This window comes from Eublepharis macularius, chromosome 8 (genome assembly GCF_028583425.1).
Source record: "Eublepharis macularius isolate TG4126 chromosome 8, MPM_Emac_v1.0, whole genome shotgun sequence".
NCBI classification, from domain to species: Eukaryota; Metazoa; Chordata; class Lepidosauria; order Squamata; family Eublepharidae; genus Eublepharis; species Eublepharis macularius.
Genome location: NC_072797.1, coordinates 100,861,645 through 100,876,451, shown reverse-complemented (window position 1 = coordinate 100,876,451; position 14,807 = coordinate 100,861,645). Strand labels below are relative to the sequence as shown.

At 45.3% G+C, this 14,807-nt stretch overlaps 1 protein-coding gene across 2 annotated transcripts in view; it reads left to right on the top strand.

Annotated features, from left to right (window-relative positions):
- The first annotated feature begins 10,386 nt into the window (after positions 1-10,386).
- Positions 10,387-14,807, top strand: part of PIP5K1B (phosphatidylinositol-4-phosphate 5-kinase type 1 beta) — a 102,492-nt gene continuing 98,071 nt past the window's right edge. For both annotated transcript variants that reach the window (XM_054986633.1, XM_054986632.1), the window contains exon 1: positions 10,387-10,717. The gene's annotated coding sequence lies outside the window, so the exon portion shown is untranslated. The remainder of the gene's footprint in view (positions 10,718-14,807) is intronic.

Here is a 14,807-nt window from a genome sequence, read left to right as displayed (position 1 = left end):
CCCCCAAGAGCGCGCCCATAGTTTGGGCTATTTGCCTCCTCTGCCCCTTACCTCTTCGCTGAAGCCCCCCGTGCCACCGACATCAGCTCAGTGCCCAGCAGTGGCACGGGCAGCTGTAGTAAAGTGGTAACGGGTGGCTTGGCAGGCAGCCTGCCTCCCTGCTCATCTCTCCATCCCTTCCCGCTCCCATGGTTCGGGCCTCTGGCCTCCCCTGCCCCTTACGTCTTTGCCGCAGCCACCCACACCACCGCCATCAGCTCAGCGCCCAGCAGTGGCGCAGGCAGCTGTGGCAAAGAGATAAGGGGCGGTTAGGCCAGTGGCCTGAACCGTGGGAGTGCTCTGGGAGGGCAGGGGCATGCCCCTGCATGATGACATCATCGTGCAGGGAAGTGACATCATTGTGCAGGGCCTGGAGCGCACACACACGCTTTGTGCGCCCGCACACAGGACAGGGGCACCACCTCCTGTCCCAGGTGCCCCTAACCCATGCTACGCCACTGCTAAAAAAAAGGGGGGGCCTTTTGCTTACGTTCAAAGTAAAAAAAAGAGCAAGGACATAGGCCCATTGCAGGGACAGGAAAGTGAAATTGTAACAAGCAATGAAAAGAGGGCAGAACTGCTCAATTCTTACTTTTCCTCAGTCTTCTCCTGCGAGGGAAATGGTGCTCAACATGGCAGTAACAGAACACATGATGAGGGAAGGAAGTTACCGCCTAGGACTGGCATATGGGGAGTACATAAACACCTAGTTTCTTTAAATGGAACAAATTCCTCAGGCCCAGATGAATTGCATCCAAGGGTACTAAAAGGACTCGGGGATGTAATTTCTGAGTCTCTGTCCATTAATATTGAGAATTCTTGGAGAACAGGTGAGGTGCCAGAAGACTGTAGGTTGGCAATTGTTGTCCCCATCTTCAAGAAGGGGAAAAAGGAAGATATCCTGATAACTACTGACCCATCAGCTACTGGCCCTGTTTTGTTCAACATTTTTATAAATGATTTAGATGAAGAAATAGAGGGAATGCTTATTAACTTTGCAGATGATACTAAATTGGGAGGGGTAGTAAATATGGTAGAAGACAGAGTCAGAATACAGAATAATGTTGACAGGCTGGAAAACTACGCTAAAACAAATAAAATGAATTTGAATAGAGATAAATGTAAAGTTTCGCATTTAGGTAGGAAGAATTAAATGCATAATTATTAGGGTTGCCAGGCCCCCTCAACCTCCGAGCGGAGGATAGGGGCCTAGTACTCACCTTGGGGGAGAGGGGGTGTGCACACGCGAAGCGCACATGTGCCCCCTCTCCAGGCGCAATGACATCACTTCAGAAGTGACGTCATTGTGCAGCCCCTGGGAGCATGTCCAAGCTCCGCAGGGGCTCAAAATGGGCCCGATCCACACTGAAACGGGCCCATATTTTAGGAGCGGCAGAGTGCAGGAGTGTTCTTGTACTCCGCAATGCCTGAAAACGGGCCTGTTCTGCCGTGTATAGGGCCCGTTTTGAGGCGCTGCAGAGTGCAGAAGCGTTCCTGCACTCTGCAGCACCTGAAAACGGGCCCAATCTGTGGCAGAATGGGCCTGTTTTCGGGCGCTGCAGAGTGCAGAAGCATTCCTGCGCTCTGCAGCAACTCAAAACGGGCCTGATTTGCACATAACGGGCCCGTTTGAGGGCTCTGCGGCATGCAGGAGCTCTCCTGCACTACACAGCACCCCAAAACAAGCCTGTTTTGCCACGGATCGGAGCCATTTTCAGGCACTGCGGAGCACAGGAGCACTCTTGTGCTCCGCAGCAGCCCCAATCCGGACCAAAACAGGCCCGATCCCAGTGGCTGCTGCGCACAGTAGCATGCAGCGCCACGGGGGAGCCCGCAGGGAAGGTGCGCACTTCCCCTCCGGTTAGGTAAGTGGGGGCAGGGTGGGGGGAGGTTTTTGCTCCCTTGTTGTAACAAATTTGGAGCTCCACACTTGAAAGGAAGACCTGCCTATCAAGCTAAATTGGGATTAGATTGGGGTTTCCAGGGCAACAGCAGGAGTTCAGACAGAGTTCAGACAATCTCTGCCTAAGTTGCTGAGGGAATTGATTGCAGGTGCCAGACTGTCTGGCTTGACGAACAGCAATGAACGAGGCTTGCAATGACCACCTGTACGTTTAGAATGGGGCCTCACAAACAGCTTGTTCGCAAACAGCAGATTGGGCTGTTCGTGGCTTTTTTTGGTTCATATTGCTGTTCGTGCCCATCTCTAGTTCCTGCAGCTCTTTTTCTACGAAATGACACCTGCATTGGAGAGTAAGGATTTGAACCAGGGTCTCCAAGATCCTAACCTAGGAGTCTCCAACTTTTTTGATTCTACTTTTTTGATCCTCCAACTTTTTTTTTTATCCTCCAACTTTTTTGAACCTTTGAAATTCCACCAGAGATGGTGGCTACAACTACAAAATGGCTGCTGCAGGAGGTGGAGCCAACCACAACATGTCATGGAGTGAAGTTATGCATAACTCTAATAGAAACTCTTCAACATTTCATGCAGAAACTTTGCTTCATGTGATGCTTTTTTAGATTAACATACGTTCTTGCATACACACAGTTTGCAAGTACTGTCACGCAGTAAAAAGCCTTGTGCTGTTGTGGCAGTTGCTCCCAAAGCGACATTTTTTAAAATGAGCATAACCAATCAGTTCTTCAGTGGCCAGTCAAAAGTTCTGCTGGGCAAAAGCTCCATCTGGTCCCACCTGCTTTCTAAAAACACTTAGCATGATCCAGAAAAAGTGTTGGGGCCCATTGGAGCCCCCTGTCCCAGCGTAAACTCTAACCATAACGCCACACTAGCTTTAGTCAGGATGTGAAGAAACGATCCATGAAGATAAGCCAGAACGGTTTCAAGAAAGATACATGGGTCTTGTACTCCTCTCTCTCATAAGAAATACCTCCTATACAAAAAAGTTTTCTATATATAATTCTGGAACCATCTCACCTCTGGGCAGGGGCGAAAAGGGGCTCAAGAAATGCTACAATTAGAGGCAAGAATGTGCATGTTGAGAGCTTCTGTTTAAGAGATTTTTTCTTCTTAGAGACTGTTGAATTGAGGGGCTTCCCTTATGCTTAAATACTGCCTACCTGCAATATTTGAAATCGGAAATTATTTGCCCCTTAGCCAGTGGAGCGGAGGCATTTTTGTCCTCCTTTGCAGTGTGTAGCATGGTGTAAATGTCTGGGTTACCAGACACTCCTGGTAGACTGGAGGATTGCCCCCTAGGAAACTGGGTCCTCATTTTACTGACCTCAGAAGGATGGAAGGCTGAGTCAACCTTGAGCCTGCTACCTGAACCTGGCTTCCGCCGGGATCAAACTCAGGTCACGAGCAGAGCTTGGGCTGCAGTACTGCCACTTACCACTCTGCACCACACTAAATATTTTATTCTGTTGGCTGAATGTAAGCATTCAGTTCAATGCTTACATTCTGGCTATCTGCAATATTTGAAATCAGAAATGATTTGCTCCTTAGGCCTGTGGAGCTGGGATATTTTTGTCCTCTCTAGCAGCGTGTAGCTGGTGTCTGAGTTAAGTCGAAACAATTGTTATAAGCAGCACTCACAATGAATTGTAGATATATACATTTTTCTTTTTTATATATTTCTTACATTGTCATTCTAAGGACAGCTGTTTTTGAGTTTCCCGTTTTAAAGCTGGGCCCCCAGACTTTTTCTCCTTTGTTGAAACTTGCAGGCTAGGAACAGACTTGGCTCTTCTAACATTAGTTTGTGAATTTGGTGCAACGGCTATCTGCCCATTTTCCGCAGCCTCCTTTATTCCCATGTTTTCCACAGGTTCACCATTTTCATGTATGTATGTATGTATGTATGTATGTATGTATGTATGTATGTATGTATGTATGTATGTATGTATGTATGTGGACAGCTCTGTCTAAGGTTCATCTCATTTAATAAATGCTATTGTCAACTTATCTTACTATATAATTGAGTAAGTGTATTTCAGATAACTCGCTTTATACCCTGGTTCACCACCAGAGGGCGCTGCCATGGAGGGAAGCCTAGGCAGGGCACCATGTCCCTCCAGAAAACATGCCATGGTGGGAAGCCCAGACCGGGAGCAGGATGGGAGCAGGTGGCAATGCCCGCCTCCTACTTTCACCCAGTTGGTATTAGGAGCGGATCAGGTGGCAATGCCCTCTCCCCACCTTAACCCAGCTGGTATTAGGAGCGGATCAGGTGGCAATGCCCTCTCCCCACCTTAACCCAGCTGGTATTAGGAGCGGAACAGGGAGCAATGCCCACCCTCCGCCTTAACCCAGTTGGTATTAGGAGCGGAGAAGGTGGCAATGCCCTCTCCCTGCCCTAACCTAGCTCGTATTAGGAGTGGAAAAGGTGGCAATGCCTAACCCCCACCAGAACCCAGTTGGTATCAGCAGCGGAGCAGGTGGCAATGAACCACTTGGGATCAGGCGTGGAGCAGTTGGCAATGTCTGCCCCCTGCCTTAACCCAGCTGGTACTAGGAGCGGTATGTACAAAGCAAGAAAGCACCGTAGCCAACTTATTAACTTCAGAAGTGGAAAGAAGCCAGAAGTCAATAAGCAAAATACATCTTTATGTATACTAAATTAGGAGGCAAAAATGTCTACAATAGCCAGTACATAGCGACCACACATCTAAATTCCCAAAGTGCAAAAGTGCTTGTAAATGTCTCTTTAAATAAGTGCAACTGGCTTCAAAAGGACAAAGCCTCCAAGTTACAAATAACAACACAGTATAAAGTACAATGCATAGACATTTATTTAAAGTGCAAAGCAAAGAAGGGATATGTAAAGTGCAATGCAAAGAAGGGATACCAGAAACAGGCATCTAGGTGATGCCTGTTCCTCTCTTCACCCAGTGAGGAGCAGGTGGCAATGCCCACCCCCTTTCACCCAGTTGGGATCAGGCTAGGAGCAGGCAGCAATACCTACCCCCCCTTCTCAGGCACAGAACAGGAGGCAATCCCCCCTTACCCAGCATGTATCAGGCATGGAGCAGGTAGCAAAGCCCACCACCCCTTCACAGGTTCTGGCAGATCAGGCGTGGTGCAGATGACAATGCCCACCCTCCTTCCTTCACCAGCTGGAATCAGTGATGAAGGATAAGGGAATTCCTGCCTGCCTGTCCTCCCCTTTCTAGAGCCTGTTGTATTTTTTCCCTACAACGGGCTTTGTTGCTAGTTGTCAATAAGCACGGCAAGTTCAGTAATGGATCTCAGACAGACACGTGCTGAAGTCTCCTATAAATAATATAGAGTTATGGGTTTTGCAACATATAATCTGGCATGTTTTTTTTATTTATTTATGCCCCGTCCTTCCTACAAGGAACTCAGTGCAGCATAAATTTATCCTCACAACAACCCTGTCAACTTGTCAAGTAAGTTGGTCTGATATTCAGGTTCAAAAGCAGTTTTAAAGGTGCAAGGAATCAGTGCCACAAGATTAGCAGTGGCTCTCCAGGTCTCAGACACACCTTTCACACCACCTACTATCTTATCCTTTTAACTGGAGATGCTGGGGCCAGAACCTGGAACCTACAACATGCTAAGCAGATACTCTACCACTGAACAACAACCCCTCTTCAAGATTTTTGTTAAAGGTATGAAGATATATAACAACAACAACATTCAGTTTATATACCGCACTTCAGGATAACTTAACGCCCACTCAGTGCAGTTTACAAATTATGTTATTATTATCCTCATTACAAAATACCCTTTGAATTGGGTGGGGCTGAGAGAGGTCTGAGAAGCTGTGACTGACCCAAGGTCACCCAGCTGGATTCAAGTGGAGGAGTGGGGAATCAAACCCAGTTCTCCAGGTTTGTACTTATGTGTGCATAAGTACAAGAAAAAAGATCCCTATGTTGAGGCACTTAAAATCTAAAACCTGATACAACAGAGACAACACATGGAGGGGTAGGAGGTGAACAGATAAACAGAAGAAGAATACACATTCATTTCACTGAGGGTTAGATTCACTAGGGCATGGGGACTAAGAGTTTGTTCCAAAGTCTTCACAGTAAATGTGGGTTTTGGAAAAGTGTGATGACGTTGAGCTCATTAACAATTTGTCACAATAAAAATTCTCAGTTGGTGCACTGTGATCTACCAGAAGGAAAGACACAGGTTTAGAACAATGTTTTAATTGTTTAAAATATTCACAACTTTTATTGTTATAAAATTTAGCAAATTTGCATACAAGTTTAGAACCTACTTTGCAAAGGTTCATAATATAACTGGTCACTACACTCCCACCTGTTACACAAAGAGAAGGTACTCTTCACCTCTTGGGAACTTAGAAATTATAACTTCCCAGTAAATATCCCTCAAGGAAAGGACTCTCTTTGGTGCTCTTTCCCCCCGCTGGAATAAACAAGAATGTTAAAAGCAGTATTTGGCAGCAGCCCATAAACCACTCACTCTACAGAAGTCCCACTACAATAAGTGGCATTGCTCCAGAGAAAGCAGTTTATTGATTGAAACTATAGGTCTACTGGCTGCATTTTTCAAATGTCCTTTGTAGTCAACGAACTATAGACACAAATATTTTCAAACCCTAGGGCATTTGTTTCAGCTTTTAAAAGAAGGCTGTTGTTTTCTGAGGACTGATTTTGTTTCTAATGTAACAAAAGACTTGTGTTGATTAGAAAACAGTGTAGAGAACTGGGGCGAGGGGGTGGGGGAGTTATCCTCTACAGTAGCATGCGTTTGTTTAGTTTTGTATTTGCTCCTTATAAAATGGCACAGAAGGGAAGTGGGCCATTGATTTTTACTAAGCAGGGGTCACACTGGGTAAAACAAGGACAAAACTTAAGCCAAAAGGAACAATTTGTATTCCATCTTGAACCTCCAGTGACATTTATCTTTAATTGTTTTGCAGAGGCTCGGTGACAGCAAGTACAAAGTCCAATTATGATAAGAAGCACAGCCCTATTGAGTAAAGCTTATTATGCCTACTAGAGTATGATCACTATTAGTAATTACTGAACAACAAATACTCCTGTGAAACCAGTTTTAGTGCAAGTTTCATGAGCTGTCTCAAAGAGTATATAAAGTATTTAAATCCAAACATGAATACTTATTTAGTATGAGTCTGCTGTTTTTCGCTTGTATTCTCCCAGAAAAGAGGGGATAGCAGGCTTTGTGAATACAATGCGATTTATTTGTGCCAAAACAAATTTGTCCTATCTGTTTCTGTCTTAACTTTTCACTTTAGAGCAAGAGATGATTAAGACCACAACGCACTGGACAGTTTTTCTGGGCAAGCCACACTGAAAATAACACGTGAACACATAAAGTAATGCAGGGGAACACATAAGCACTATGGGGCAAGAGCAAGAAAACATGACAGTACACTTTCCCAGAAAATGGAAATGCATGGTATTTTGAAGAAATCAAATTATTAAATTTTCCATTGGCATCCACAATCAAAGTATTATATGCCAATAAAGTGCTGCAGATTTGGTTCTTTCCTTCATAACTTACAAATCTGTTAAAGGATAAAATAGTACAGACAAAAAAGCTTCAAGCTCTGGCTTGGTCTAAAGCTCAAATTTCCTTTCCTTTATCTTCTAGATCCCGTATCATGGTTAACATTATACATAAGTCTATGGCTGCAATCTTACAAATACTTTCCTGGAAGTAAACCCTACATAATAAAATGGGACTTACTTCTGAGCAATTCTGCTCAGGATTGCTCCCCCGAGTTATAAAGTAACCATCAGAGCAAAGTTACGCCCTTCCAAGCACATTCACTTTAGTATATTTAGAAGGGTGACTGTAAATGTGTTTAGGATTGCACTGTACATCATCTAAACACTGGTTTCTTCAAAAGATTCCTTCTTCCTCTTGAATATGATGTTTACAAGATAGGAAGTTTATAATATAACAAAGCAAGATTCTTGAAATAGTGTAATCTTATGCAGTTATACCCTTCTGTGTTCATTGAAGTAAAATGTACTGTTAAAAATTATACTGTAAATGAACTGCAAGTGTACATTTCAAATCTGTAATAAACAGTTTAGTGCGGTGCAGTACCAGCTTCAGGCTTCTTGATTACCCTGAAGTGCTTGACTATTCATGAATTATCAATAATTTTTAATTACTTTCAGAAAAAAATCATCCTAAACAACTATTTGTGTCCCTGTTCAGATGCTATAAAACAGAACCGCTATTACTTCGCTTTAAAATCACTTTGCCTCGTATTCCGCCCCCCCACCCATCAAGTTTGGAGTTAAATTTATTTACTGTCAGAAACTGTTGAAGTGTACTGATCACAGATTGCTTAAATCAAGATGAGTTCCATATTGGATTGAACTCTGTACTGTACCAACTAGTGTACGTAAGAAAAAGCCATCAGCTCTGTCCTGCCATGAAGCCTAAATGCTGATCAGGGTGAGGGAACAAGCTCAAGTTTTCAATTCCCCCAGTCTTGGCTTCCCTTAGTCTCCGTATCTGTTCCCCTACACATTGATGTCCTACCATCTGCCTTGGTAGATGGTAGGAACTTGCTGCTGTTCTCCATACCTTGTTTCCATTCCTTCTACCACTTATTCCTCAGCTATACTTTCCCCATCCCCTGAAACTGCCCATTACTGATGGTCTTCTTCTTGCTCCTTGCCCTTTCTCTGAAGAGAAATACTTATGGGGAAATGAGTTTTTGCCGCCCCAAAGAGCTACATGCAAGAATGACCACTAATGAGATTTCTCCTGTAAGAACCACTAAAATCCTGTATTCTAATGCAATGTTTTCCTGCCTAGGTTCTTCTTTGAAGGAAGAACACACCAGAAATTATCTTTAAACAACAAATTGAAACTGCATCAGGGAAAAGGGTTATGTTCTGCAGAGTAACATGGTCTATGATTTCCTGAAATAAGAGACATCTGTTATGGTCTATGGAGCGGCCATGCTTTGAAATAAGGTGTGTCCCAACCAGCACTCATCACTCATGTTATTTCCCTACTGATCCTCATTACCTGGGTACCAATCACTATTGTACATGTGCTTCGCATGGTTTGGGGTTTGTCCCCAAAATATCCTTCCTTGTTTATATATACTGGATTTTTATTCCTTACTAGTGCTGTGGGGATTGAACAAAAATTCTGTGGCAAGAAAAACTTTTTTCCCATCTCCATAGCATGTCTTTGCCAAGCTGCTTTCCAGCTGGTTACATGAAACTGCTTTATACTGAGTCAGACCATTGGTCCGCCAGGATCTCTACTGTTTACCCTGACAGGCAACATCTCTCCTGCGTCCCATACAGACGTCTTTCGCACCACCTACTTGATTGATCCCTTTAGGTGGAGATGTTGAAGAGTGAATGTGCGCAAGCAGATGCTCCACCCGAGCCAGGACCACCTCATGATTAAGTCCACCACGTTGCACAATTCTACATCCTAATAATTTGGGTGCAGTTTGCTGAGAAGTCATTCCCCACCCACAGGAGAAGTAGCCATGTTCCAGCCCTGTGAATTTTAACACAGCAAGGCGGCTGTTGGAAATGCATTTGCGGCTTTGGGATGGCATAGTCAGAATTATTTAATATTCCTGTTATGAAAATGGAAAAGTTAAGACAACGGCTGGGGGAATGGTCAGCAGGCAATTTCTGTCCTGATCATCCTCCTGATTCATACAAAAGAAAAAGGGGAAGCAGAAAACATGGTGCACAGGGCATCACCTCCTTCCATAATAAATGCCAGCAGGAGCAGCACAGAGGAACAAAAGTGGACTGAACATTTCCCTCTCTACAAACGCGGGACCAAGAGAAGAACCGAGGGTCCCTAAAAGCGCAGCCTCTCCCTCCACTGCAACTGCACGTGCCATTCATTTTAGTATCTTTGGCAAAAACCGGGTCGCTGTATTCTGGAATGAGAACTACGTGGCACCTTGGAAGAGGCAAGAGGAAAATTTCCCTTTCGAAATGAAGGAAGGAGGCAGCAGAAGTCTAGAGCCCTTTCCTAAAAATCGGGGACCGAGAAGTTGTGGGTGGTGTCAGGCGAATCTCCGGACAACGGGCCCTTTCCCCCAAGGCGGAGCACCATCCCGCCCACAGAGGCCTTGCGAGTCTCGGCGGGGGCTCTCGGGGACCCCGCTGTGCTTTCGCACGCCTGCCTCGCGAGCGGGAGGCGGGAGGCACCGCCGAGGGAGGCGGGTAAGCGAGGCTCCCGGAGAGAACCGAAGCCTGGCTGCACCCTGAGGGAGAGGCGGGCGGGAGCGAAGGAAGGAAGGAAGGAAGGGGCAGAGCCTTGGTACCGCCGGGCGGCGGGAGGGGCCTGAGCCAGCGGCGCAGCGGTGGGGCTCTCCTCCTTCCCCCTCCCCGCGCCGGAGCCGGAGGGAGGGCGCAGGGAGGCCGGCTGACCGGTTTTCGCGCTGAGCTCAGGCTGGCGTAGCCTGCCAGGAAGGGGCTCTTCGCTCTCCAAACAGCGGCAGGGCTGGCCGGGGAAAGCAGCCAGGGAGCCCAGCGCCGGAGTTAGCAGGCAGAGGCGGCGGCGACCCGGCGGGAGCTCCTGCGGCGCGTAGGTGCGAGCGGGCTGGAGCGCGGGCGCCGGCGAGCTGAGCGGGAGCGAGACAAGCGGCCGCCGCAATTCCCTCCTGCTGCGCCTGCCTGCCTGCCTGCCTGCCTGGAGCGGCGTTTGCCTCCTGGAACCGCGGCGCCTGCGGCAAGCTCTGAGTTGCTTGAGGTAGGTAGGGGTGAGGAGGAGCAGGGTCTGCTGGCCCGTTTGGCCGGGCGGGCGGGCGGGCGGGGGGGGGGAGGTTGTTTTGCGACATGAGACCCCCCCTCCCCTTATGCCTTCCACCAGAGCAGCCTGGGAAGGAAATGGGGTGGGGGGGAGAGATTGGCGCCAAGGTGAGTGGGGAGCCTCGCTGGCAGAGGTGGGAGCCGTGTGTGTGGCCGTCGGATCCGGAGTCCAAAGGGCTCGCTTGAGGGGCGCTCCGAAAGGCCCTTTCGCCCCCACCGCCGCCTTGTTTCTTTCCCTTGCTCTGTATCCGGATTGAACAGGTGGAGCGATGTCGCTGCTGGCAGTGCTGGTCTTCTGCACTCCTTTAGTTTTTCTCTCCCCCCCCCCCCGCCCGGTTGGCAGTGACACCAAAGCTTCCCAAAACGAGAGGGCAGTAATGGGGCTGCGAATGATTCAAACCGATGCGGGTTTCTCTTTCTTCTCCCCCGCCCCCCTTCCTGTTCCAAATTGGACAGCCTTGCAGGTGCCCAAACCTGCCATTGCTGCTGTCTGATGGCAAAGGCAGTTGCTGATTACAGAGTTCAGGGAAGTTGTTGAAATGGGTGGTTTCATGTCAGACAAATAGACAGTAAAATCAGTGCTCTGCAACAGTCATTACCACACTTAACACACGCCACAATTTGGACCATAGCAGCAAAATCTCCTTAACAGACCCCAAAGAAACCTCATGCTGAGTCTGTGGGTGTCCTTGCAGTTCTTCCTAGCTGCCCTGTACCCCTCTCAGCATTTAACATGTTCACATCTACTCCCTGTTTAGTTTGGCCTTGTGGTAACTGAAGGATCCTGTTATGGAGAATAGCAACAGTTAGACCTATATTAACATTTTCAAAGCGCTAGGCCATTTACCACCACCCCGCACCCCCATTATTGCTCTCTTCTTTGGAGTTTCTTTGGCTGATTTAAAGGACAGAGATTTTTTTCTCTGAAATAATACAGCAAAATATTGGATTGCTGTGTGCTTTCTGTGTCCTAGTATGATCAGACTAAGGTAACTGAATCTCTCTTGAACTCCAATCATAAACATGTTAACGTGGGAGATGATTTGTAGGTTAGTATGTTGCCAAATGATTTTAATAGATGTACGAAGATACTTTTGGTAAGCAAAAGAGCACCTGCTGTGTATAATTGCTTTGCATATATAGAAAAGAGAGATGGTCCAGTAAAGCCTCTGATACAAAAGAAGGTGTTGAATTTATTCAATTATGTGGGGGAAGATGAGAAGATACTTCCCTGTGGCACTTCATTGAACTTGTTCCTCTAAAACAGAAAATGTTAAGGATGTGAAGGGAGGAAACTAAGACTAATAGGAAAAATAGGCCCAAATGGTGGAAGTCTGCTATAGTATGGGGAGTATGTTCCAGGCTTCCCTGGACAAGAGGACAGGCCACCAGTAAGATACTGCTTAGTTGCGTGACAAAATAATTATATAGTCAAGCTTTTAAAACATTTAATTTTGTTGCGTGATGTTCTTAAAGGAAGCATTCTGCTCAGTATATGTGGTTTGCCTAACATTATCACAAGGTTGTTAGCTCAAAATAGCATTGCTTCCTGGAACCAATAGGTATTGCAGTGCTTTACATAGTCAGTGCAGGAGAGTTTTCTCTTTCACTATATGCAAAACACGCCTTTGTATATTTGCTGTGCTTATCTTTTAAAAGAATTTTTCCATAGAAGTGCTGTTGCAGTAGGTCACCTGAAGAAAATGTCAGGTGGCTCATTTTACCTTTTGAAAAAAAATGGGAATGGGGGCTTGGGAAGTATGAGAAACGTTTTTCTACTGGTGATTCTGAAGAGTGACTTCTTCGTTATAAGTTTATATAGTAGCTAAGCAACATGAAGTCCTCCATGATTTCTATCAGTGGTCTGCAGTTCATCTCTTTCTGTTTCCATTTATGCCAAATGCAGGAAAGTATGTTATTTATTCCTAAGTTTATCCCCAATGCTGAGGATCTGATGAAATCATACAATTTTCAGATATTTTGCTTACTTGTATCAGGGAAGAATGTTTTCTCCCCCCCGCCCCCCCCCGCCCCCGCCAGTTGATTAGGTCAATCTGCCATTTTTCTTATTTGACGAGAGGGCCATTAAAAATCTGTCTGGTAGACAAGGAGAACTTGCCTTCTTGTGCTTTCCATGAGTTCATTGTGTGGCCTTAGTAATTGTCTCTCAGTCTCAATTTCCCATCCCTAAATAGGACTGCCAGTTGGCTGGAAAAAAACAAAAAGCAGTCTGGCATGTCCCTTGCCAGACTTGATCTGAAGGAATCAGCAGCTAAACTTTCATAGCGTGATCCCCATGGCTGGCGAAACTGCTGTTATAGTAAAAACCGTATCCATAAAGTACAAATACATAGCAGTGGCCTAACAGGGATATTATAAAAAATGAATGTGCAAATTACTAAAGCATTTTGCAAATCAAGGTAACTTTTTATAAACAGGCTTAGGGTAAAGTAGTATCTGCTTATTTCTTGAAGAATGTGGGCAAAAAGCAATTTTTCCCTTACATGTAAGAACTACAATGCCTATACTTGTCTAGTAAGCCTAAACTGGGAAACTGCTTCTGTATAGCAAAACTATTTTATCAAATCCATTGGACATATAAGTATTGTCAGAAGTAATTGATTTGCTTCCCATTATGTAACTAAATAGAAACAATCAGTATTGTCTGTTGTAAACCTGTTGTATTTCTATGGGATACACTCATTTTCAGTTACTGGCTTTGCATCTTCCAAAATTAAAAAATTGCCACTTCAGCTACTTGAAGATGCAGTTACTTGCTAAGCAGTAACCTCAACCTTAAAAACAGCCACTGACACTAAGAAAGAACCCTTGAACATGAGACTCTTGTCACTGTGAAGATGTGTCTCTGAGATCCAGCCAATGCCTTCTGGCCAGCGTTTAATACTAGGAGAGAGTTTAAAAACACAGAGTAACTCATTTTTAAAAGATATGATAATATTATTCAGTCACCTAAGACATTTTCATTGAGGTGTTGTTCTTTGTAAATTAAGCTTAATTTAAAAATCACTTTAAAGTAAGAAATCAATTCAAATACCTGCAATCAGCCTTACAGTGCATCCTGTGCAGAGCTGAAAGTCAGTATATTCGGTCCTGAGGAGTTCTGCATAGGATTACACAGCTAGTTAGCTATTGCCCTGATATATCTAATTTATACCTTGGTGTTTAAAGATTTCTTTTAGACATCTTTTTAAGTCTTCCGCAACCAGTCCTTCATATAATTTTTTGCCACTCATTAATTTTAGCCATTAATGTTGTAAATTGGGTATAGCTATGTGAGAAGCTCTGAAATGGTTTAACTATAAATCTTGTTTTATTTTCTTGAAAGGTAGCTGAGTAAAATGAGGAATGTATATACTTGGGTATTGTCTACTGCTGAGTAGATCAAAGAACTGAGCTTGACTTAATGTAGTGGATGGTTTTCTATGACATCCCACAATGCAATTTCTAAGCAATTACAGAGAAAGAAGCCCCGTGGCGCAGAGTGGTAAGCTGCAGTACTGCAGTCCAAGCTCTGCTCGGGACCTGAGTTTGATCCTGGTGGAAGCCGGGTTCAAATAGCCAGCTCAAGGTTGACTCAGCCTTCCATCCTTCCGAGGTCGGTAAAATGAGTACCCAGTTTCCTGGGGGTAAAGTGTAGATGACTGGGGAATGCAATGGTATAATGCTCATCTGAACAGGGTCTCCTGCAGGTGCCAGGCTGCACACAGGTGAAGTCAGCAGCAGCCCTTACATGGGCTTTCTCCATGGTGGCCCCTGTCTTGTGGAATGACCTGCCTGAGGAAGTCAGAAGAGCCCCCACTCTCCTGGCTTTCTGTAAACGATGCAAAACCGAACTATTCAAAAAGGCTTTTTATTCAAATAGGAGGGCTGTATTGTAGGGATGGGGTCTCAGATGCTTCACTAACAAGTTGGGGATCATAGACTTCATCACTATTTTTGCCTTATATATTATCTGATGCTTTAAATATGTACTCGTATGTACAACCAGCGCTCCATGTTGTCTGATGTTA